The 26,506-nt window shown below is 49.6% G+C and overlaps 2 protein-coding genes across 11 annotated transcripts in view; one reads left to right on the top strand and one right to left on the bottom strand.

The window, feature by feature from the left end:
- The window catches only part of LOC119969293, a 156,901-nt gene that overhangs the window by 70,632 nt on the left and 59,763 nt on the right, over window positions 1–26,506 (bottom strand). The gene's annotated exons all lie outside the window — the stretch shown is intronic.
- The window catches only part of pir (pirin), a 130,849-nt gene continuing 123,736 nt past the window's right edge, over window positions 19,394–26,506 (top strand). For 7 of the 10 annotated variants that reach the window (XM_038802730.1, XM_038802736.1, XM_038802734.1 and 4 more), the window contains exon 1: window positions 19,394–19,545. The gene's annotated coding sequence lies outside the window, so the exon portion shown is untranslated. Of the gene's footprint in view, window positions 19,555–20,961; window positions 20,987–26,506 lie in introns of those variants that run through there. The other 3 variants (XM_038802727.1, XM_038802726.1, XM_038802728.1) reach the window with 3 other exon arrangements.

Raw genomic sequence — 26,506 nt, 5'->3', positions numbered from 1 at the left:
GTGGGTCTGGAGTCACATGTGAGCCAGACTGAGCAAGGATGGCAGATTTCATTCCAGGAAGGGCATTAGTGAACCAGATGGGTTTTTACAAAAATCAATGATAATTTCATGGTCACTGTAATAATTCCAGGAGGGAAAGGCCAAACGGGTTTATTTTAAACTGAAAATAAAGCCACTACCGTGACACACAGAACAAACGTCCCAGCCTAGGCCTATGGGGGACTGCCGGTCTGGGTCTGGGAGCTACATTTGAAGGTCCCGCTAACGATACCCAGGTGGGTGGGCCTCCGCTTGCTCACCATGGGGACTCGTATTATACAAAGCCCCCGAAGACATCAATCAGTGATCCTCCATGGTCCTCATGAGGTTTATCACAACCTCCAAGTCTGAATCATCTCCCTCACTCCTGCAGCAATGAGGCCTCTCTCATCGTCAGGCACAAGGCCTTGGGCTGGCAGGAGGTGGAGCCAGGTCAGGGGTATGAAGCGGACTGGGGAATCGTTGCTTCCTTGTTGAGCATTGAAGGGGCACAGATGGAAGCTTGTTCTCGGTGCTGACCTCTGGCGGCGGAGAATCAATCTCCTCAGTCTCCATTTTGGACTCTGAATTGTCATCGTCGTGGGGATGACTCTCGGGTCCCCATTGGCTGAGTCGCCTTGCTGGAGTTATTCACAATGGGTGTCAAGGATGTCGTCTCTGCTGAATCGTCTCCGCTGGAGAGGCTTTCCTGCTTCTCAGGTGGTCCAGGTGTTTGTTCATGGCCTCAGCTTGAACCTTAACTTTGTAAGAACCAGTCTTTTCCAGCATGGCTCCTGGGTTCCATTGGCAGCCACCGCCATATTTCTGCACATAGATGGCATATCCTGTTCTGAAAGTCCTTTTGGGTCTTCCGATGTCGTAGTTCCTCTTTTGAGTCTCCTGCTTTGACTCCACCTTCCTCCCCATTTGGGAAACAGCGGGCTGAGCCTGGTGCACAGTCATTGTCCCATTAACAATTCTGCTGGTAATGCAAATCGCATGCTATTCAGTTCCAGTGGGAACACTTAGGGCATGATCTATCGGCCGCATTACACCCAAAGGTGGCGTGGCGCAACACAATGTTGGGAGATGCCTCTTCTGGGATCTACCCGGCTCGCCACGCCTGGCAAGATCGAATGCGATCTCGAAAGACGTCACTATGTGAATCCTGCCAATTTGTGGGTGGATCACTTTTTGGCAAGGCTCCATACTGGAGTGAAACAGCTAGTCTCACTTGAATATGCACTTCACGATCTACCCAAGGCAATGGGATCTGACCCCCTTGCCTTGGAGATCTCAAGTGAGTGCCATTCAATGCTGGTCTCCATAAACAGGGACCAGATGAAACGGCATTCGTGGGGGGGTCTCTTCGGGCATTGGAGGCCCCCAGGTGCTTGTCCTCTGGGCACGGTGCACCCTGGCACTACTACCACCCAGGTACCTTGGCACTGCCAGCCTGGCACCCTGCTAGTGACACCTGGGTGCGGGTCTGGCACTGCCAAGGTGCCTAGTTGGCACGGGAAGGGGGACTGCAAGGTTGTCATTCTTCCAGTGGTGGGGATCGGGCCTGGGGGTGTCCAGCGTGTGTGAGATGGGATGCAGGGGGACTGCTTGAGGAATCCCTGATAGGAGAGTTTTCGCTTTGGGGGTCGCATAGGGTGGGTGGGGGGGGGGGGGGGGGGGGGGGAGGGAGTGGTGGAGCTTGGGCCAACTTTTTAAAATGGCTTCCGATCTCTTCCTGCACCGAGGAGCTTTGGCGAGTGGAGCTCCTCAGTGCTCGAAACAGGACAAAGTGTGGCCTCAGCAGAGAGTTCTCCATTGAGGCCCCAAATGTGCGGCCTGGTTCTGTAATCAAAGCAGAATCAGGCCAATTTGTATCCAGGGAACCAGCAGGTTGTTTCTTCATTGCGGTTTTGAATGTTTGAACTGTCCATTCGGCCGGGCCATTGTGTTTAACGCCGTTTGACTTCATGAAAGCCTGAAATTCTCCACTGGTATAGGGGAAACCATTAGCTGATACGAGGGCCTCTGGTATGCTGTGGGTACAGAAACTTTGCTGGAATTTTTCTATTGTTGCATGAGAAGTCGTGGAGGATATACAATGTAATTCTAACCATTTCGAGTGGGTGCCGTCCACAATAAGAATATTGATCTCAAGGACAGGTGACCAAAGACCATGTGCACCATATACATGGTCTTCCTGGCCATTCCCATGGTAGCAAAGAGGCCAACCATAGGAACTTTTGGTTCTCCTGGCTCAAGGAGATTCACCAGGATGTCTATATTGAGCCCAGGCCTCCAGACCTTTTTCCTTGCTAAAATTTTCACCTTGGATACCCCGAGGATCATTGTGCAATTCCATCAGGATTGGGCGCTGACATGGGTGGGGGATGTCATCTTCTGAACTAAACACTTGTCGATTAGTGAGGAAGGGCTTCCAGTCATCCATGGGATGTCTTCGGAATCCGCCTCTGAGGATCATATGGTGCAATTTTGCCAGTGTGGGGTCATTCTCAGTCTATGCTTGAATCTGCTTTGCAGATACTGGCAAGGTACCAATGACTTCCAAGATCATGGTGACTTCTTCCAATGCTGGCAGAGGGGCCTGGTTTGGAGGCAGCAGGAGGCAACTCAGGGCACCCCGTTGGCAATGTATGTTCAAGAGAGTATTTGCAGGCTGCTAGCAATAATACTCAACATTGGATCTGAGCAGCGGCAATGGGGGGAATCCCTTTATCCTCTTTGAAAAGGCCCAGCAGGGGTTTATGGTCTTTTACAATTGTGAAATGTCGGCCGTAAATATATGGGTGGTATTTCTTCACCCCAAAAATGACAGTCAATCCTTCCTTTTCGATCTAAGAATAGCGTTGTTCTGCGTCCGCCAAAGTTCTGGATGCATATGCTACAGATCTCTGCGCCATCGTTCCACAGATGGGAAAGCACTGCCCCAACTCCATATGAAGAGGTATCACACGTTAATCCCAGTTCTCTCTTGGTGTTGTAATGAGCCAGGATGTTTGATGATAGTAACTATCGTTTCACCTTCACAAAGGCTACATCCGGCGCCCCAGCCAAGACCACTTCTGGTGTTGTTTTAAACAGTGTGTGCAGGGTTGACAAGAAACTGGGCGAGTTTGGGATACATTTCCCATAATAGTATACAAGGCCTAGGAATGATTTTAATTCTATCGTATTTCATGGGGTTGGTACCTCTTTGATGGCCTTACCTTCATCCTCTATGGGGTGGAGGCCTTTTTTAGCGATCACTTAGGTACATCAACTTGCCTGCATGGAGCACACATTCTTGTCACTTGAGATGGACACTTGCATCAGAATATTATCTGAAAACATTTCCAGGTTTGCCAGTGGCTCCTGTGATTTGGTACGTTGTCTAAATCTACTGTCATGTTCAATAACCCTTGGAGAATGTTCTCCATCACCCATTGAAAAATTATGTATGCTGACAAAACTCCAAAGGGCAGGCATTAATATTCATTTAAACCCTTATGTATTAATCATCACTTACTTCCTGGATGACTTGTCTAGTTCTAGCTGGAGGTAGAAATGGCTAATATTTAGTTTGGTGAAGGTTTGACCCCTGCCACTTTGGCACATAGATTTTCTATGCGTGGTATGGGGTATTGATCTAAACATGAGGTTTTATTAACCGTTAGTTTATTGTCCCCACAAAGGCGGACCGACTTGCCGGGCTTGAGGATGGGGATGATGAGTGCAGCCCATTCTGCAAACTGCACTGGTTATAATATACCGAGGCTCTCTAACCGATTGAGTTTGGTCTCTACCTTGATGAGTAAAGCGTATGGGACTGGCCATGCCCTGATATATTTGGGCCGGGCATCGGTTCCACATAAATGACTGCCTTGCTCCCTTTATTCTACAACAGCTGTCTTGGAATATCTTGGGGTATTTGCCAATGAGCTAGTACAGTCCACCAATTCCTAATTTACAGTCCACCAATTCCTAATTTAAAAATCTGTAGCCAGTCCAGATGGATCCTCTGGAGCCAGTCTCCGCAAAAGGGGCTGGATCCTGGTCTGCGTACAACTAGGAGTCAGGCCATCTGCTGCCCATAGGTAACCGGAGTCATAGTGGTCCTTATCATTTTCAAAGTCTCCCCTGTATATTTGGCCAACCTGACCCTTGTGCCTTTCAGGTGTAAAGGCAAGATGCCCATTCGGAGATGCCTGAAGGTCTGTTCTACGATGAAGGAGATGGCCGCTCCCATATCCACTTTCGTTTCTGGGGAATGCCATTGATCAAGAGTGTTATCTTTATTGGGCCAACCTTAGGCCAATCTTTAGCTGCATCGTTTCATCCGCAATGGGCTGACAGACTTGCAAGGCCCGGGCCTGAGGAGGCTTTGGCGTCCGGCCTGGGCCGCACACGTACTGGAAGCCTTGCCAGGGTCATGTCCATTGGTCACATTCACATTGTGGCTGACACATGTAGTCCTCCGGGGCGCCTTCCCTAGTACCTCGAGGGTTATCCAGCTGTCTTTTGAAATACCAGAATGCCATGGCTGAATGTTGAGTTGGTGGTGGGTGGGGCAGGTGGAAGCCATCACTGGGAATGCTGGCTTGTCTGTACTTCCCCCTGCCTGACATAATTACTGTCCATCATCCCTTTGAGTTCTTGCAAATGCAAATGCAAATCGCTTGTTTTCACAAGTAGGCTTCAAATGAAGTTTCTGTGAAAAGCCCCTAGTCGCCACATTCCGGCGCCTGTTCGGGGAGGCTGTTATGGGAATCGAACCGTGCTGCTGGCCTGCCTTAGTTTGCTTTCAAAGCCAGTGATTTAGCCCTGTGCTAAACAGCCCCTTTCTCGGCATTCTCCAATGATGTTGTTAGTTTTATAGCCCTTTTATGGTCTAGGGTAGGTTCTGCCAACAATTGCTTTTCTATTGCGACATTATGGATCCCAAACATTAGTCAGTTACATAGCATCTTAGTCAGGGATGGACTGTACTTGCAATAATCTACCAGCTTCTTTAATCTAGCGAGGAATTCTGTCACAGGTTCCCCAGGGGACTTTCCAGGCGTGTTGAATCGGTAATGCTGAAGGGTTATGGACAGCTTTGGCACATTGACACATTTTAGCAGTGCCAGGACACCACCATGCCCAAAGGGCATGTAGCTGGGGGGCCTCTGATCTCCTTGGAGAGTGCTGTTCCATCTGGTCCCTGTTCGTAGGGACCAGGACCAAATGGCACTTTTGTGGACCAGTACTAAATGGAACCTGATCCATGTTTGTCCTTGCTGGGGAGGCCGTTAGTTCCTGGGTGCTGGGAGAATCCAGCGCAGACACATATAAATGAGCCGTACGTATCGTGATGTTCGGATGAATCTCGTGAGACGCCTCAGGGGTCGCGAGTCTCACGAGAGGCCTCTCATGTGATTCACCAGCCTCGTTGCATCACCAAGTCAGGGTCAAAGAGGCTGGTAAATTGGGCCCTATGTTTCAATACCAGATTAGGGTTGCTGTGAGTTAGCAAGTCAGCTCCGACTGGTCAAGGCACTGCCATGGTGCATTCCTGGCGCATTCACCATGGGAAATGTGGGCGACACTTTACAACGCAGCATAGATCAGCGGACGCTTGTTGTCACAATCATGGTCATATAGGAGTATTCCACTTGTGTGCTGCAATGCTAAAAGTCAAGGGTCGAATTTAACTAAATGATCCAGCAGTGACCTCAAGCACATTATGCAAAAAAGAAAGCTCAGATGGTTTGAAATGTGAAGAAAAGTTTTCATCTCTCACTGCTGGATAAATTAGACTGTGGCTACAAACCACAGCAGTGGTTGTCCTTCCATCCTTCATCTGAGTAATCAGTAACCTTTGTCATCTCCTCTCACTATGGGAATTAGGCAATAGTTGGGAAAACAGGTTCGAAAGTCAGCCCAATAAACACCAGCCTCCATTGAGACAGCCACAACTGAGACAAAGAGGAAATTCAGAACAATCTACCCTAATTTCACTTCCCTTCCATGTCCCAGGGCTACAAAAGGGGTGAAGGGACGAGTACCGGGGAGGGGGGAGAGGGCGAATACCGGGGAGGGGGGAGAGGGCGAGTGCCAGGGAGGGGGCAAGTGCCGGGGAGGGGGGAGAGAGCGAGTGCCGGGGTGAGGGCGAGTGCCGGGGAGGGGGGTGAGGGCGAGTGCCAGGGAGGGGGCAAGTGCCGGGGAGGGGGGAGAGAGCGAGTGCCGGGGTGATGGCGAGTGCCGGGGAGGGGGGTGAGGGCGAGTGCCGGGGAGGAGGGAGAGGGCGAGTGCCGGGGTGAGGGGGCAAGTGCCGGGGAGGGGGGAGAGAGCGAGTGCCAGGGAGGGAGGAGAGAGCGAGTGCCTGGGAGGGGGGAGAGAGCGAGTGCCGGGGAGGGAGGAGAGAGCGAGTGCCGGGGAGGGGGAGAGGGCGAGTGCCAGGGAGGGAGGAGAGAGCGAGTGCCGGGGAGGGGGGAGAGGGCGAGTGCCAGGGAGGGAGGAGAGAGCGAGTGCCGGGGAGGGGGGAGAGGGCGAGTGCCGGGAGGGGAGAGAGAGCGAGTGCCTGGGAGGGGGGAGAGAGCGAGTGCCGGGGGGGGGGGGGGGGGGGGGGGGGGAGCGAGTGACGGGGAGGGGGGAGAGGGCGAGTGCCGGGGTGAGGGGGGAGAGAGCGCGAGTGCCGGGGATGGGGGAGAGAGCGAGTGCCGGGGAGGGGGGAGAGAGAGCGAGTGCCGGGGAGGGGGTAGGGGGCGAGTGCCGGGGAGGGGGAGAATGCCGGGGAGGGGGGAGAGAGCGAGTGCCGGGGAGGGGGAGAGAGCGAGTGCCGGGGAGGGGGGAGAGAGTGAGTGCTGGGGAGGGGGGAGAGAGCGAGTGCCGGGGAGGGGGGAGAGAGCGAGTGCCGGGAAGGGGGGAGAGGGTGAGTGCCGGTGAGGGGGGAGAGGGAAAATGCCGGGGAGGGGGAGAGAGCGAGTGCCGGGGAGGGGGGAGAGAGCGAGTGCCGAGGTGAGGGGGGAGAGAGCGAGTGCCGAGGAGGGGGAGAGAGCGAGTGCCGGGGAGGGGGGAGAGAGCGAGTGCCGAGGTGAAGGGGGAGAGGGCCAGTGCCGGGGTGGGGGGAGAGGGTGAGTGCCGGGGAAGGGGGAGAGGGCGCGTGCCGGGGAGGGGGGAGAGGGTGAGTGCCGGGGAGAGGGCGAATGCCGGGGTGAGGAGGGAGAGAGCGAGTGCTGGGGAGGAGGGAGAGGGCGAGTGCTGGGGAGGGGGGAAGAGGGCGAGTGCCGGGGAGGGGGGAGAGGGCGAGTGCCGGGGAGGAGGGAGAGGGCGAGTGCCGGGGAGAGGGCGAGTGCCGGGGAGGGGGGCGGGTACCGGGGAGGGGGGAGAGAGCGAGTGCTGGGGAGGGGGGAGAGGGCAACTGCCGGGGAGTGGGGAGAGAGTGAGTGCCGGGGTGAGGAGGGAGAGAGCGAGTGCCGGGGAGGAGGGAGAGGGCGAGTGCCGGGGAGGGGGGGAGAGGGCGAGTGCCGGGGAGGGGGGAGAGAGCGAGTGCCGGGGAGGGGGGAGAGGGCGAGTGCCGGGGAGGGGGGTGAGGGCAAGTGCACTTCTACATGTTCCCTGGGGGCGTAGGAGGAGGTGCGTGCCAGGGAGGCAGAGGAGCATGCCGCAGAGGGGCAGGCGGCAGGCGCCCAGGCTGGAGGGCCGCCCGCCTGACAGGACGAGGAGGAGGAGGGGGAGGAGGAGGTTGTGGCGCCACGGCGACGGAGACGCCCGATGAGGCCCCGTGTGTACTGGCTGGGTTCCGGCGATCGTGCCGATTATGGGAGAATTTCGCCCATGAGTTTCCATGTGAATACTGTTCAGTAACGTCACACTGTACACCCCCAACCCTAGTGTGAACAAGCTGAATCAAAACATCAATAAGAAGTTGACACTAGCCCAGATTTTGTCATTTCTATCCTGGACACTAATTTGTTCCCTTTCATCATTTTGGGATGGAGTTATGCCCCCATAAGATTAACAGTGCCCTTTGTTGAATCTATAATCATACAGACTTGAAAAGTAGAACAATGTTGAGGTTGATCTCGACGGCACAAGGAGAATAGCAATTTGGATGGAGGCTTGGGACTGGCAAGGGTGAGTCAATGGGGGTGTGGAATGGGATCAGGGCTTCAAGGAGCAGAGGTGGGATGGGCTGAGCAATATGAGTTTAGTGGGGGGTGGGTGCTTGATAAAGACAAGCATTAATGACGAAACTGGCACGGAATGGATTCTATCGCAAGTCTTACAATGAATGTTTTCTCAATGAAATCTCCAGAAGCAAGTGCTGTGTCAGGATTGAAATGGAAAAAATCCAGTGTGCGGTGGATGGAGGTTTGATAATGAACAGATGGCACTGTGGCAGAGTGATTAGCACTTCTGCCTCACAGCACTAGGGACCCAGGTTCGATTCCGGCCTTGGGTGATTGTCTGTGTACTGTTTGCACGTCTCCCCGTGCCTGCATGGCTTTCCTCTTGGTGCTCCGGTTTCCTCCCACAGTCCAGGTTAGGTGGATTGGCCATGCTAAATTGCCCGTCAGTCTCCAAAGATGTGCAGGTTAAGTGGGCTATGGGGACGGGGCAGGGCAGTGGGCCTAGGCCGGGTGCTCTTTCAAACGGGCCGAATTGGTTCCTTCTGCACTATCGGAATTCTACGGTTCTAACAGTGTGGCAAGTTGAAAATCTCCTTGCTCATCAGTTCTACTGGTGAAATCCATGGACACGTGTTCTCATCTCACAGCCTGCCCTCTTCACACTGTTCAATTGCTGGAATACATATGGGTCTCATACACCCGATATTCCTGCAACCTCAGGAACAGAAGGAGACAATGCGACAAAGGAGAGCTCTTCCTGGTCAGCAACAGCAGGAGCAATGCCAGCAGCAGGCAGCACTGGATGGAGGGACTATTCAGGATACCGCCATGGAGGAAAGGCTGTGTAGAAGATGGGCACTGGGCGTTTGACAGAAGAGTTTGGCCAATGTTGCTGAGGGTCCCGCTTTGTCCATGATGCTCTTTTACAGTCCCCCTAGTAGGTGCAAAATTGTCAGCTGATGGCGACTTCAGTCTTGTGCAGCGGAAGATTCCACCACTGCACAATCACACGTGTGTTCACGTGTATGCCACCGGCACTTAGAGTTTAATTAAGAATTGAATGGAAAGTGGGAAACAGAAAGCTCTGAGGTGCACAGTTCTAATTACGACGTTGAGAATGCCAGACCATGGGCTGGATTCTCCCAAAATGGGGTTATGTTCCCACACCGAAGTAAAAATGCTGGTGTTGCATTCCCCAGTTGCCTGAGAAAAATAAAAGTCGACTCACTTGCAGGGGGCGAGCAGGGACCCAGAGAGCTTCACGCAGCTTGGGCTGCGGTTACGGGTCCCCGCAGATCCTGTTCCGGGTCCGCGCATGCGGCAGCCTCCAGCGGCAGCGGCGATCGCCATGGCGGATCCGGACCGCGGAGGCAGCTCCATAATATAGGTCCCCCCCAATCGGCCGCGCGCCTCTGCATTATAACGGCCCGATCTGTACCCGGCCGCCCATAAGCCCCCCCCCCCCCTCCGGTGTCTGATCCCCCCCCCCCCCACCCACCGCCCCCCACCAGGGCGGCCACAGGCAGAGTCCGCAGACGCCACGCGAGAGTCCCGACCGGCCAGACCATTTGAGTTCCATGCCATCGGGAACTCGGCTGGTCGGGAGCGGAGGATCGCTGGGAGGTCCTCTGGCAATGGCCCCCCAGCCGCGTGGCGTAATTTGCAGACGTGGGGATATTCGGGGCCCGGAGAATCACCGGAGCGGTGTCAGGCCCGATTCCGTCGGGAAAGTTAATTCTCTGCCCCCACTCCAAACGCGATTTCGACGCGGGGCTGCAGAGAATTCAGGCCCATATTCCTCCCCTAGTCTGCCAGCCCCTTTTAGACATTGAGCTACCTCCCACAACACAGCTTTATAATAAATATAATGTACATAAATATGTCTCAGCGCTGCTTAAATTCCAGTTCCTATAAAGTGGCTCTAAATTAGTTCAAGTTCATCAGAAGTAGATTACTTCAGTGCCGGATGTGATGATCATGTGAAAGATGTAATAATCTTGCAACATATGGAAATCATCCCAAAATACACTTGAGAAGTAACATGATGCCAGAATTCCAGGAACCCAGAGTTGAAAATAGGTTGCCATTATAGAACCACAGAATTCCTGCAGTGCAGAAAGTCATTCAGCCCATCGAGTCTGCACCAGTCCTCTGAAAGAGAACCCTACCTCGGCCCAATCCCTGCTCTATCCCCGTAACTCCACCTAACCTGCACACCTTTGGGAGGAAACCGAAGGAAATCCATGCAGACATGGGGTGAAAATACAAACTCCAGTCACCCAAGGCTGCAATTGAACCCATGTCCCTGGAACTGTGAGGCAGCAGTGCTAATACTGTGCTGCATGTATATCTGTTTGCAAAGCATTTATTTTTGCTCTTGGAATGCGAGCATCATGGGAAAGGCCAGCATTTTTTGGTCATCACTAACTACCGTTGAGAAGGTGGTGTGGAGCTGCCTTCTTGTACCTCTGCAGTCCAGGTGGTATGGGTACACTCACAGTGCTATTTCTGGTGGTAGTTTGATACAACTGAGTGTCTTGCTGGGCCCACTTCAGAAGGCAGTTAAGGGTAGGCCAGACCAAGTAAGGAAGGCAGATTTCCTTCCCTAAAAGGACATTAGTGGGCAGATGGGTTCTTACAATGATCCAGTTGTTTGGCAATCGTTGTTAATGAGACTACCACATTATTCCAGGTTTTTATTTAATTGATTTTAAATTCCTCTGACTGCCATAATGGGATTTTACAGGTGTAGTCAATAGAAAAGCAGCGGTATGAAGCTATTATTGGCATCCAAAGGTAGACTGTAATATTGAAGAACTGGCAAAAGGTTCTGAAGTGCGTCTCAGAGTGAGAAATGGTCTGCCCAAGGTTCCATCCATTGCATGGTTAAACACAAGAAAAGTGTGTGAATGCATACATGTTGAGTTCTTTGAAATGGAAGGGAAGAGCACCTTGTTTTGCTCAATAGCTATAGCAAGTGGAAAAATGTTGAGTCTGTGCCCAACATAACAAGTGGAAAAACTATTGAGCTTTTGAGAGATTAGTTTGCAATTTATAGGTTACCAGAGTTGATGGTGTCAGATAATGGTCCACAGTTTAGGTCAGATTTTGAAACATTTCTGAGTAAGAATAGAGTCAAACACACTCCATTATCGCCATATGACCCAGCATGTAATGGTGCTGCAGAAAGAAGTGTACAGGTTATGAAGTGATCGTTTCAGAAGTCTTTGCAGAGACTGTTTCTCTTTAAAACCTGCTGGACAACTTTCTGATCTTTGACAGAATAACCCCACAGCCCACAACCAGTTGCTCACCTTACAAGTTAGTGTTCAAACATGTCCCTCGGACAAGGTTTATATTTTGCAAGCCTGATATCAATGGCAAAATAAGAGACAAGCAACACAAAATGAAGATGAATCGTGATACGCGGGACATAAAACGTAAAGTGTTTGGTGCTAATCAGAAGGTCAAAAGATGAAAAACCCCACTGAGGTGATGAGGAGAAATATGTGATTAGACTTGGTGTGAAGCTGGGGCGGCAAGGTGGCGCAGTGGTTAGCACTGCTGCCTCATGGCACCGAGGACCGGGTTCAGTTCCGGCCCCGGGTAACTGTCCTTGTGGAGTTTTCACATTCTTCCCATGTTTGCATGAGTCTCACAAAGATGTGCAGGGTAGGTGGAATGATCATGCTAAATTGCCCCTTAATTGGAAGAAAAGAATTGGGTATTCAAAATTTATATTTTTAAAAAAAGGGTAGTTCTGAAGAGACCAGGAGCATTCACATATCTTGTGAAGATTGGAGAGAAATCTGACAAAAGGAGAGTATGATTAACCTCCCGTAGTCCAAATTGGGGGAGGCTATGGCATTGTCACTGGACTGATAAGGGGCTGGTTTAGCACAGGGCTAAATCGTTAGCTTTGAAAGCAGACCACGGCAGGCTAGCAGCACGGTTCAATTCCCGTACCAGCCTCCCGAACAGACGCCGGAATGTGGCCACTAGGGGCTTTTCACAGTAACTTCATTTGAAGCCTACTTGTGACAATAAGCGATTTTCATTTCATTTTCATTTCATTTCATTATTCAGAGACCCAGAATAATGATCTGGCGACCTGGGTTTGAATCCCAGTATGGCAGGTGATGGAATTTAATAAAAGCCCATCTGGTTCACTAATGTCCTTTGGGGAAGGAAATTTGCTATCCTTACTTGGTCTAGCCTGTATGTGACTCCAGACTTAGAGCAATGTGGTTGGCTCTTAACTGCCTCCTCACGGGAAATCAGGGATGAGCAATAAATGCTGGCACAGCCTGGAACGCCTATATCCCTTGAACGAATAGAAAAAGAAAATTCCACCGACAGTTCAAAGTGAAAGTCAGAAAGAAAACGGAAGTCACAAAGATGCTGGGGGTTAGCTGGTATGATAAAATAAACCAGTGGAGCAAAGTGAGTCTGGGTCTTTGATTAAAACTACTCAATCAATGCCACAGTCCCAACAATGAAGTGGAGATGATCGTCAAAGTCAGAATTCAGTCACAGCACAGTCAGAGATGTTGAGAGAGTCAAGCTAATGGGAATGGAAAAGTAAGAAGATAGCCAGACAGAAAACAAAAGAACTAGATGGGTTAATTGAAAAGAACAAAGGAAGGAAGAAGAAAACAATTACTCCTTTCATTACTTCTTGTCAAATGATGATATTTTTGTTATACATATGCTGGCGTTAAAGGTTTTTTAAAAACATGTAAATGACTTGGTTAATTCTGGCCATTTGGTGTGATTGCAATAAATAAAAATATGCAGCATGTTAGAATACCAGATGAGAACCCCAAACAGTATTTTCAATTTGTAAAACTGTGAGGATAGGATACTTCACCCCAGGGATGATGACTCTGACCAATAATTGGAATTACACAATACATGGTAGAACTCGTGCGAGTACTGACAGGCAGAGAGATCTGGACATGCATATTCACCGATCACTGAAAGTGTATGGCATGCTGGCCTTCATCGGTCTGGGCATTGAATATCGAAATTGGCAAGTCATGTTGCAGCCGAACAGGACCTTAGTTAGGCCTCATTTGGAATATAGTCTCCAATTCTGATCGCCACACTACCAGAAGGATGCAGATGCTTTGGAGAGGGTTTACTAGGATGTTGCCTGGTATGGGGGGTATTACCTATGAGGAGAAGTTAGATAAACCCGGTCTTCCCTCACTGGAACGATGGAGGTAGAGAGGCGACTTGATAGAGGTCTACAAGATTATGAGTGGCATGGACAGGGTGGATAGTCAGATGCTCTTTCCTAAGGTAGGACAATCAAGTACTGGGAGACATAGGTTTAAAGTGCATGGGGAAATGTTTACAACTGATGTGTGAGACAAGCTTTTTACACAGAGAGTGGTAAATATATGGGGCTGGATTCTCCATTATTGGGACTATGTCCCCACAACAGCGTCAAAATGGTAGGATTTTATGCCTGAAAAACATGGATCAAAGGGACACGAATTCCCAGTGGTGCAGGGGGCTAGCAGGGACCCGGAATAAATCTCGCAGCTTTATGGCCCCCCCCACATCTGGGTCAGAGGCTGCGCATGCGCACGGTGACGGCCTCCAGCGACCGCGCCGTGCTCCATGGTGGACTCAGACCGCGGAGCTAGACCCACAAAAGAGACCCCCCGATCAGCCACGCGCCCAACCCTCAACCCCCGCACGAATATTCCCCGGCCACCTATAAGGCCCCCTCTGGCCTCCGATCCACCAGCCCCTGACCAGGGCGGCCGCGGACTGAGTCCGCAGCCATCATGCAAGTATCGCAACTGGCTCGAGCACATTAGTTCCATGCCGTCGGGAACTCGGCTGGTCGAGGGTGGAGAATGGCTGAGAGGGCCTCTGGCAATGGTCCCAGGCAGCAAGGCGTACTCCCAGAGTACGCCGCTTTTCATGGCTTGCAAAATCGGTGAACCGGCGCTGGCCCCGATTTCTTGCAGGAACATGGATTCTCTGCCGCCGGCTGGGAAAAGCTCAGGCTGATATCTCACCTGAGAATCCAAAAAGGGTCTAGCTCCAGAGGCAGAGTGGACAGTGAACCTACTGTAAACTCTCAGGCAGAGAATTCTTGTACTATCTCAGTGAGACTGAGAGTCAATCTGGTGGAGGATTGTACAAGTGAAGTTGTCTGTGTTATATTACGATTTTGATTACTCTTTGTTTTGTCTAGCCGAGTTGTTGAAATATAGACGTAGTCTTCCAGGCGATAACAAAATAATTTAATGAGTAATATGAAATAAACTAGCGAGTTCTTTTTACTTCAATACTAAACTAGTAAACAAACAAATAACTATAGATTAAACTATTAAATAAGATAATGCTATGTACTAAGATCTGTTAACTTCTTCTCTCTAGCTGTTTCCCTTCTGTACTCTCCACACTCCTGACACACTCTTCAGGAAAGAACGAGGAAACCTTTTTATAGGTATTAATAGTGTGGCCATCAAGTGATCATTTGCCTGTACTTGCTTAACATTACTTGATTGGGTATTACTACATACAGAGATCGCAACATCCCCCCCTTTTTGTATAAATTTTTCTTGTGTACACAAAGAAAATTGTACATTAGAAATACAGTGGTTTATGCATAGTACAGCAAATATTTGAATCACTTTAAAGTTCATAGATTGAGTCTATTTGGTTTTCGTGGGCTTCGTTGTATCGATAAAGTGTTCAAGTTTGGAGCCTGAATTAGTTGTTGTTTAAGTACCAAAAAGTCTTCATGAGGTGTTTAAATGGTCGAATCACTTTTGTTGTCTGACCTTGACTTTTTCTTGTGTTTGTGGTATCAATTCTGTATGTCATTTACCTTGAAAACTCTTTTGCTTATTTGTCTTGGAGCAAAAATGAATTCATGAAATTCGGTGGTATGACATTTGTTTTGTGTGGACAATGTCCATGTTATGTTTCTACTCTTGCCATTTTTTTGGACCGTGCTGCAACATTGTCCTTTATGTGCAGAGTTGTACCATGTTGTACAGGTTGTTGTAGTTGTTGTTGTTTCTGTTGTTGTTTTTGTTGTGCTCAATGGCTCTTCCTTGTGATAGTTTGAGTCATTCTCAAAGTTATTGGTATCAGTGTCCTTTGTGGTATCTGATCTTTCATTGAGCTTTGTGATTTGAGGTTTGTGTAAATGATCTGATGTTTCATCGATTTTGGTTTCACTTTGATTGCTATGTTCTTTTGTACAGTGGAGCGGAGATCTGTCAGTCTCACTGTGGTGTTGCACATCTTGTATGCGAATTATGATCTGTGTCACTATTCTCAAATACAGTGGTTAGACATTCATAGTCTTCGTGTTGTTGATTAAATGAGCTGGGTAGACTTCCATAGTCTTCTTCTTGTTGCTCAAATAAGGCGGATAGACCTGCATAGTCTTCTTCATGCATGGTTGTCACTCTGGAGTCTTTAATTGCTTCCATTCTAGAGTCTGTCAATGATCTCTCTGTGGAGGCTTCCATTGCTCTCTTTGTGGAGTCTTTCATCACTCTCTCTGTGTGGAGTCGTGTAGTGTTCTCTCTGTGGAGACAATCGGCGCTCTCTCAACGGAATCATTCTATGCTCTCTCTATGTGGTGTTTTTTTTCATCTTGGTTATTTGACAGGTTGCTGTATTCCAATGTATCAACAATCTGCCAGTTTGCGTCTTTTCTGGATGTGCGCATGTGCGTACTGCTCTCGCTCAAGATGGATGCCTTTCAAAATGTGCTTCTTCATCGACTGCGATACTACTTCTTGGTCATGGTAAGTTTTTGTGCCATTTTCAAGAAATTTATACTCTAGGTATTCATTATATTGATTCTTTGATTGTTCATTATATAAACACTTTTCCATTTTTATTTTTAGTGTTAAATCATTTTGCCTTAAGAGTTCTTGCCTTAAGCTGTCATCTCTTATTCCAGATCTGATCATGAATCTTAGAATCATGCAGCATTACAAAATTGCAGGGGTGTGCGAGAAGTTTCAGATCAGTTATGAAGGTAGTAACAGATTCTCCATTCTTTTGTACTCGCTTATAAAATCTAAATCGCTCTAATATTTAGTTTGTGTAGTGATCATCAAATTTAGCAAATATCAGTTCAAATTTAGTTTTATCTTCGCCTGCAGCAAAAATAAATGAGTTATAGAAGCAAAGTGATGAGTCTAGCTTCTGAAGTTGTATATAAATCTTTAGCTTCTAGATATAGCTGGAATTGTTGTTTAGATAAAGGTTACTGGTTGTATTCAGATGTCTGGGGGCCTACACTTGGTCCATCAAAATCGATTTGTTGTCAAGGATTTGTTTGCTGCGATGACTTCACCAGTCGAATAGTCGGTATCAGAACTTTATTTTCTTTGTTTGAATTTAATTACTGGTCTTTCTTAAAGCTTATTCTGACCTGGTACCATGTTATTATGTCGTACATTTAATTTTAACACTTTCCACTCCTGGAAACATGTTATATTATGATTTTCTACTCATTTTTTGTCTAGCTGAGTTGTTGAAATATAGATGCAGTCTTCCAGGTGATGACAAAATAATTTAAGGAGTAATATGAAATAAACTCGTGAGTTCTTTTTACGTCAATACTAAACTAGTAAATAAACAAATAACTATAGATTAAACTATTAAATAAGATAATGCTATATACTAAGATCTGTTAACTTCTTCTCTCTAGCTGTTTCCCTTCTGCACTCTCCACACTCCGAACACACTCTCCTTCAGGAAAGAGCGGGAAAACCTTTTTATTGGTCTTGGTAGTATGGCCATCTAGTGACCATTTGCCTGTACTTGCTTAACATTACTTGATCAGGTATTACTACATACAGAGATCACTACAGTCTGTGCCGGGGAATCCCTGCAACCCGTTCTGAAAGATCCAAACCAACCGATCTCAAGGTTGCTGACTACAAAGATTAACCGCCCACCATGTGTCTGTCTGGGTTGAGAGTGGGACGATTAGTAGACCGTTGTTCGATTATTTCCATTACATGTTTATCTCTTCTCTTATTAAAAATAAACAGTTTGTCAAAATATTTTACTTACAAATCTGGGGCAGGATTCTCCAATCACGTGGCAGTGTGTCCACGTCGTCATAAACGCTGTTGCGTTTTACGACTGCGTGAACGGGCCGCTCCCTGGACTAACTCTGGCCCCTATAGGGGGCCAGCATGGCGCTGTAGTGGTTCGCACTGCTCCAGCTGCCGATCCTGGCGCGAACAGGGTGCCACAGGCAGGATCCTGCATGCGCAGTTGCACCAGCGCCAACGAGGACATGCGCAGTGGCGCCGGCACTAATGGCGCATGCGTAGTAGCCTCCTTCAATGCACCGGTCCCGACGCAACATGGCACAGGACAACAGGGGCCGGCATGTAGGAAGGAGGCCCCGAGCCACAGAGGCCAGCCTGCCGTTTGGTGGGCCCCAATCGCAGGCCAGGCCACATCGGAGGCCCCTGGGGTGGGAACCCTCTTCCCCCTCCCCCCTCCCCCCCCCGCCACAGGCCGCCATCCGATCCTTTCACGCCGAAGTCCTGCCAGCCTAGAGCAAGTTAGAACAGTGCCGGCAGGACTCAGCTTTTTTCTTACGGCCTGGGCCGGAGAATCGGCTGGTCGGCCGCAGTGAGCAGCCCGAGAACGGCGCCGTGCCAACCATGCCGGCATCGGAGCGGCGTGGCCCGTTCAGAAGGATTTTCCGGCCCGGCCCAGGGCTGGGAGAATCACGCCCTGGTGTCTGTAAGTCATTGGAGCAGTCAAGGGTCAAAGATCTCAGGAAAACACACAAATTATTGGGTAATTCATGTGGTGGTATGATTAGCATAGCTGCCTGCCATTGGTGCAGAACACTGGCTTACCATTGGCCCTGGTCGGTCATGTGCCTCTCGACCGGTTGGTTGAGACCAGTCATGTGACAGCTCCCCCATTGGTCGCGAGGCTGAGTTAACCCCGCCTCCAGGGCGGGGTATAAATACCCAGTGCCCCCGGAGGTCGTCCTTCTACTGTAATCGACCGCAGGGCTAACATCTAGTAGATTAAAGCCATACTTTTGTTCAGCAACTCGTCTCGCGTTCAATTGATGGTACATCAATTCACATATGTTTGGACCCAGGGCCTGTGGGAGTGGAATTGACTGAGCACTAGCCCAGGATGTCATAACGCACCAGATGCTGCCTTCAAGCGGCTGCAGAGAGGGGGAGAAGTGGTTGCACGCCTCCTTTGGTAAAGTGCCTTTGCACAGATGGTCTGGAGAGAGATGCAGTGGTATTTGTCGAGGTTCATCCCGAGCAGCTCTGTGATGTAGGAATCTGTGCTTTACGGCCTGTTCCCCAGGGGGGACACCAAGACAAACATCAGCTGCTGCTGATGGATCACCAACTCGGTGAAAGACAATTTTTGGTCTGCCCAATCCTATCGATCTTAAAGTGCAAAGAATTGTTCATGACCGAGTGTTGCAAACTGGCACATTCCAAGGTCCAGGACTATGCTCTGAGGGATGTACTCAAGCCTGGGGCAGCCACCGCCAAGTCTCAATGGGGAAAGGCCACTGTGTAAGGCCTTTCAACCAATGTAGACCTGAGGGGATAGTAACTAAGTAAAACCTTCGGACTGTATTGAAGCACCTCAGAATACAACATGACTGACATATATAGTGTGAACAGATTTGTACTCTCTGTAATTAAAATATCCAAATGTTTGTAATGTTCTCATTACTGAATTGAAGCATCTCAGAGAGTATCGCTATCTCTGGAGAAAATGTGAACATCATTGCACTTTCCTGCTATGACAATTTAAAATGTTTTGTCATGTCTCTTTCAGATATTTTATGAATGACAACACGCACGAGGTCCACGGGGAAACCATTGTCGATCTTCCCTTGGGACTCGTGGAGTACGAGATTCCCAGGTAGGGGGCCGAAGCCACCCATCAGGAGCTCGTTAGTCCTACCTATAAAGCCGGCTCAAGTGGGGCCAGGAGCTGTTGGTTGTCCCAATGGGGATTGGATTGGGAGAGAGTTACTGCCGGGGGCAGAATATTGTACATAGTTCAATAAACCCTTCCAATAAACTGGCTTCCGCAGTTACAAAAATGAATGAAGTATATTTTTGCAAAAAGGAATTCAACCATGTCTCTTGACGTGGTACCCAATTATTGAGTGGACTCTGCTCAGTCAGAGCTCAGTTGTGGGCGGGGTGCTGGGAGACTGTTGCAAACAAGCAACGTAAGCCATTGCTTTGCACGTGATACAAACCAGCAAAACAGGTTAGGCTGGCAGCGCACTCTCTCTCTGCTAAGTCGTGGACAGCCTGTCCTGTCAGCTCGTCTGAACACTCTGAGAAGTTGCTGACTCAGGGTCAACAGTACGGGCTTTGCTGATTATACCCTCTGTTTGAAACAGGTAAACAAGGTGTGAAACCTCGAAACTTAATGCAATTATTGCATGAAAGTGAAAATGAGTTCTGCCTCTCAAGAGGCCTAGAGTGAGTAGATGAAATGTTAGGCCAGATACATTGATGTTCACCGTGGATTTACACTTATAATTCTTGAGCTGAAGGATGTCATTTATAGTAAAATATTGATCCAATTGTCACAGAATTATTTTTTGAAATTGCAGGAGGAGTTGTTTAAAACGCTCAGATATAATTAGTGAATGTTTATTTTTCAAAATGGTATAGAAATGTGAAGCGACATTCAGCAGGAAGTTTAGCTGCTTTTGGGACAAGGTGATTTGTGTTTCTCAGCTTAGGAATGCACGTAATACTCTGCATGTGGTCTTAAGATGAACAATTTGGGGATAAGGCAGGGGAGTGGAACTGGGTGGGATGTTCCTTCAGAGAGGCAGTGCAGACTCGATGGGCCAAGTGGCCTCATTCTGAATTTTAAAGAATATGGGCGAGATGTTCCGGCCGTTCCCGCAGGTGGGATCTTCCAATCCCACCAACGGCAACCCCACTCCCGCCACGGTTTCCCCGGCAACAGAGGGTGTGAACTACAAAAATCCTATAGCGCCAATGCGGGCTGCCTCCATCACTGCAAAACAACGCTGGAAGGACCGGAAAATCCCACCCTCTGTGATCCTGTGAATGTGAAGAAGTGTGGCATGGCCCAGTTACCAAGAACAACCGTGCCGGCATTCATCATATTTGCCTTTGAAGCAACGACCTTCCAGTTGCACCTGCTCTCCTGGCCACAGAGCCTATGGAAACTTGGGGTCAATCGAAATTCTGCTGACTCTGTCCCAACTAACACCATGGACTGAATCTTTAGGATCCCCCACAGGAATAGAGATAGGGCAAGCCTGAAAATATAAACTCTGACCGGCGTGTCAGTTGCAGGATCCCACAGGCCGTTTTGGGAGAGGCTGGTTCTAGGCCCAGGAAAGCCGGCTAACCTGATGAGACCATCAATTCACGCGAGACAGAGAGTTGAAGTGAACAATGGCTTTAATCGTACCAGCCTTCCCGAACAGGCGCCGGAATGTGGCGACTAGGGGCTTTTCACAGTAACTTCATTTGAAGCCTACTTGTGACAATAAGCGATTTTCATTTCAATCGACTAGAACAGTGCCTGCCTGCTACTGCTCTGCAAGTGAGAGCTGCCAACAGGGCAGCTGCTCTTTATACCTCCCCTCAAAGGGGTGGAGCCAGGGGCAGAGCCCAAAGGGCACCAACATGATACATTCCATGTAGTACAGTACAATGGTCCATAGGTGGAGCCCACACAGGCAACAGCGTGATACAATGTAATACAGTGTTGAATGGTGAGTACAATACGTTCACCACATGACCCTATGAGTCAGGCAAGCAATTCAACTCGGGGAACAGATCCGCTGCTTGCAGGTAGGCACCCAGGAGCTGGCCCAGAGTGCCATGAAAGTCGACAGGCCTTCTCTGCACGCCTGGGTGGGGGTACAACCGCAGGCCACTCTGTTAGGGAATCACCAGCAGTGGTTTTGCTGCCTTTTCTTAGAGGGCACCTTCTTGTTCAATCAGAATCATAGAATTATTACGGTGCTGAAGGAGGCCGTTTGGCCCATCGTGCCAGCACCGGCTCTCCACATGAGCAACTACCCGACTTCCATTCCCCACTATCACCCGTAACTCTGCACATTCTTCCTTTGCAGATATCCCTTTTGAAAGCCTCGATTGAACCTGCATCCCCCACACTCTCAGGCAGTGCATTCCAATCTTAATCACCCACTCAGTTAAAAAAGATATTTCTCACATCACTTTGACTTCTTTTGTCAGTTATGTTAAATCTGTGCCTTCTGATTTGAATGGGGACAGTTCCTCTCTACGTCCAGACCCCTCATAATTTTGAATATCTCTAACAAAACACATTTCAAACTCTTAAACAAAGAAAAGGGGTGACATGTTAGCACAGTGATTAGCGCTGATGCCGCACGGCACAGGGGGCCCAGGTTCGGTCCCAGCCCCGGGTCACTATCTGTGTGGAGTTTGCACATTCTCCCCGTGTCTGCATGTGTCTCACTCCCACAATCCAAAGATGTGCAGGGTAGGTGAATTGGCCACGCTAAATTGCCCCTTAATTTTACAAGGGTGGGGGGGGCGAATCTTCAAGCTCTTCACCAAAGAAAAGGGATGGCGCGATGGCACAGTGGTTAGCACTGCTGCATCACAGCACCATGGACCCAGGTTCAATTCTGGCCATAGATGATTATCTATGCGGTGTTTGCACGTCCTCCCCGTGCCTGCGTGGGTTTCACCCCCACAACCCTGCACAACGTGCAGGTTAGGTGAATTGGCCACGCTAAATTGCCCCTTAATTGGAAGAAAAGAATTGGGTACTCTGAAATATTTTTTTTTTTCGTGAAATCAGAACCAACTCCTGTTCCCCTTTGGTGAAAATCCAGCCCCAAGTCCCGTTCATCCATTCCCCCTTTAATCACTGGATCCGACTTTAATTCCTTCACCATCATGGTAGCTATGTGCTTTCAGTGGCCTGCACCCAAATCTCTGAAAGTCTCTCCTAAAATTCTCTGCCTGTCAATCTCACTTTCTTCGTTTTAGACACTCTGTAAAACCAGCTCCTTTGACTAATATTTTAATCACTAATTCTGGCTCAGTGTCAAATTCTGTTTAATAGCTTCCCTGTGGAGCACCTTGGGGCATGTTACACATTAAATACACTGTATAAATGCAAGTTATTGTTGTATAGTAAAGAACACAATGAAACCACGACATTCTCGTGAATCTCCTCTGCACCCTCTCCTGCAATCACTTCCTTTCTATACTGTGGTGACCAGAATTACATACAGTACTCCATCTATGATATCTATCTATACTTATAAAACCTTTGGATTTTCTTTTATTTTATCCGCCAGTGCTTTTTCATGCCCCCTCTTCGCTCTCCCATTTTATTGCTTAAGTAACCCTCCTGCAATTTCTATGGGCGGGATTCTCCCCTACCCGGCGTGACGGAGGGTGCCGGCGTAGGGGAGTGGCGCCAACCACTCCGGGGTCGGGCCTCCCCAAAGGTGGGGAATTCTCCGCACCTTTGGGGGCTAGCCCCACGCCGGAGCGGTTGGCACCAGAAGACTGGCGCAAAAAACCGGCGCCCCCGGCAGCGGGGCTGGCCGAAAGGCTTTTGCCGGTCGGCGCATGCGCCGGCGGTGACGTCAGCGGCCATCTGCCGCTGACGTCACCACCGGCGCATGCGCGCTGTGGGTTTCTCTTCCGCTTCTGCCATGGCGGAGGCCGTGGCGGCCGCGGAGGAGAAAGAGTGCACCCACGGCACTGACCCGGAGTCTGAGCGGGGGCCCCCGATCGTGGGCCTGGCCACCGTGGGGGCACCCCCCGGGGTCCGATCACCCGCGCCCCCCCCCCCAGGACCCCGGGGGCCTGGTCGCGCCGCCGATCCCGCCGCCACCAGAGGTGGTTCAAACCTCGGCGGCGGAAGAGGCCTCCCAGCGGCGGGACTTCGGCCCATCGCGGGCCGGAGAATCACCGCAGGGGCCTCGCCAATCGGAGTGGCGTGATTCCCGCCACCGCCACTTCCCGGGTGGCGGAGAATCTCTGCCACGGCGGGGGCGGGGTTTTCGGCAGCCCCAGGCGATTTTCCGACCCTGCTGGGGGTCGGAGAATTTCGCTCTATATTCCTCTAGGGCTTCTGCTGTTTTGAGCCCTTAGTATCTGCCATAAGCCTCCCTTTTTTCCTTACCCAACCCATCCCTTAACATCCAGGGTTCTCTAGACTTATTGCTCCCACCCTTCACTATCATGGAAACATGTTGGCCCTGTACTCTCTCTATTTCCTTTTTGAATAAATCCCACTGTTCTAATGTAGATTTTCCTACAAGTAGCTGCCCCAAGTTAACTTTGAACAGTTCCTGTCTTATTTTATTAAAATTGGCCCTCCCTCAATTAAGAACCTTAATTTTCAGTCTTTGCCCCTTTCCATAACTACCTTAAATTCTCGTGAGTTATGGTCACTGTTTCCAAAATGCACCCCCACGGAAATTTCATCCATTTGCCCTGCTTCATTCCCTAAAGCTAGATCCACTATCGGCTCCTCCCGTGCAGGATTTTCCGTGTATTAGCATAAAAAGCTCTCTTGGTTGTATTTTAAGAATTCTGCCCCCTCTAAGTCTTTCACACTTTGACTATCCCAGTTAATATTGGGAAAGGTGAAATCCTCTACTATTATTACCCAATTTTTCTTACAATTCACAGAGAATTGCCTACATATCTGCACTTCTATCTCTTTGTGACTTTTTGGGGGCTTATAGTATACTCCCAGCAATGTGATTGGTGAGTTCTACCCATATGACTTAATTTGAAGAACCTACGAAGATATAATCACTGCGCATGGCCGTGATAACAAGGAATAGTACTGCAAAGGAACAGGCCCTTCGGCCCTCCCAGCCTGCACCGACCATGCTGCCCGTCTAACCTAAACCCTTCTACACATCCACGGTCCATATCCCTCTATTCTCATCCTATTCATGTATTCATCAAGATGCCTCTGAAATGTTGCTATCATATCTGCTTCCAACACCTGCCCCAGCAGCGGATTCCAGGCACTCACCACTCTCTGTAAAAAAACTTGCCTCGCGCATCTCTAAAAACTTTCCACCCCCTTCCACTCTTGGAAAAAGGGTGTGACTATCCACACTGTCCATGCCACTCACAAGTTTGTAAACCTCTAGTCGACACGCAACCTCCATCGTTCCAGTGATGTTCTTCCTAATCAACAATGGAATTCCTCCTCCTCCAGGACATTAGTGAACCAGATGAAGTTTTTTTTAACCACAATTGACAATGGTTTTGTGGTCATGGTTCGACTTTTAATTACAGCTTTTAATTGGACTCACAATTCACCATCCCAGGTCCCCAGAGCATTACCCTGGATATCCGGATTACAATTCCAGTGACAATATCACAGTGCCACATCCTCCTCTCCGGATAGTAGTAATTCTGGTGTGTTAGATTTCACTCAGCGAGTCGGGTTGCTGCGGCAACATGCACTTTTACATGCTTTCTGTTGTTTGGGGCTGCGGACGGTGATGGTATATTGGGCTCCAATGTTCTTCCTGTCATGTGGCTGACCAGGATTCTCTCCCACTCCAACCGCCTGCCAGTTATATGTGTCAGGTGGATTTATAGGTTGACACTCAACCTGTTTGACTGCATCACAAACACACCTTCCTTGGCCATCATGGCCTGGAGTGGGACTCGAACCTGAACGTCCGGCTCAGGGCAGAGATACCACACACAATACCACGAGACCTCCTAATGGGGATGTAGTGAGGGATGTATAAATAAAGAGCTCAGGGAAGCTCACAGCATGAACAGGAGATTTTCCAAGATGGATTGGAAGAAGTAGAACTGCTCTAATCCTGAAGACAGTAATTTTTTAAAATGAATTGAGGGCCATTTTCTACAGCAAAGCTGTCAATGGTTGACGTCATTGGTTTTCACATTCAGGGTCATGACAACCTGCGCATGCGTGGGGGACTTCTTACGCGCCCTGGCCCCGAATCAACATGGCGTCAGTGTTCAGGGGGCGGCCGCACAGGAAAGTAGGCCCGGGGGGGGGGGGGGGAAGAGGCCGGCCCGCAGATTGGTGGGCCCCAATCGCAGACCAGACCCCATCGGAGGCCCCCCCCCCCACCGGTGAAGGAGCCCCCTCCCCCCCACAGGCCACCCTCCGACCCTTCGTTCCCGCCAGCAGTGACCAGAGGTGACCGGCGCTGGCGGGACTCTTGTCGTATCCGCGCGGCCACCCATCCGCCGATTCCAGCGGCCGACGTCGCATCAAATGCGGAGGCGCAAATGGCGCCGATTCTCCGCACCTCGGAGAATCGTGCGCCGGCGTCGGGGCATTGTGGCGTGGTTGTGGCGATTCTCTGGCCCGATATGGGGCTCGGAGAATCGCCCCCATATTCTCTCTGCAGTACATAGTATGACCACATGAGGCAATAAACAGATCAGCACGCAATTACATTAAATTGGCGCCAGTTGTGAGTATGAAAACCCGGAGCCGGTGACTGCCTTAAAGCTGACTCCTACGGAGGAGACTGAGTTGCTGCACCTGACCTGTGACAGCATCTTAAAAACATGCCAATTGTCCAAAAGGTTGTTGTCATTCTGGATTAACATCTCCCAGGAGTATCCAGTGATGAGTAAAACAAGCATTTTGCTGCTATTGCCCTCCATGACGACCTCCATGTGCGAGGTGGGTTTTTCAGTTTTGACAAAAGGTGAACACAACGCAAAAGAACTGGCTTAACTCTGCGCCTGATATGCGCAGCGCTCTCTCATCCTGCGAACTTGATTGGAGTGATATCGTGATGACTAAGCAGGCTGATCTGTCATATTAAGTCAGAGAATGCGGCACACAGCTGTGTAACATGACAACAGTGGCACAGTGGTTAGCACTGCAGCCTCACAGCACCAGGGACCCGGGTACAATCGCAGCCTTGGGTGACGGTCTGTGTGGAGTTTACACTTCCTCCCGTGTCTGCGTGGGTTTCCTCAGGGTTCGCCAGTTTCCTCCCACAGTGCAAAGATGTGCGGGCTAGATGGATTGGCCATGCTAAATTGCCCCTTAGTGTGCAGGTTAGGTGGGATTATGGTGTTGGGGGAATAGGGCGGGGCATCGGGTAGGGTGCTCTTTCACATAATCGGTGCAGATTTGATGGGCCGTATGGTCTCCTTCTGCACTGTAGTGATTCTGTGGTTCTATATATATGAAATATAATTTTCTTATGGCACTTCCTTTTGATTGAACCTACATTTATATTTATAGCTAGCTAATTATTGTTAGGTTGCACGGGCAGTCCATTGGACTCAGTTAGTTGCCTGAAAAAAACCTCGAAAACCACTGGTCCAGGCCAT

This window comes from Scyliorhinus canicula, chromosome 7 (assembly GCF_902713615.1).
Source record: "Scyliorhinus canicula chromosome 7, sScyCan1.1, whole genome shotgun sequence".
In the NCBI taxonomy this organism is placed as follows: Eukaryota; Metazoa; Chordata; class Chondrichthyes; order Carcharhiniformes; family Scyliorhinidae; genus Scyliorhinus; species Scyliorhinus canicula.
This window is presented reverse-complemented; position numbering and strand designations above follow the sequence as displayed.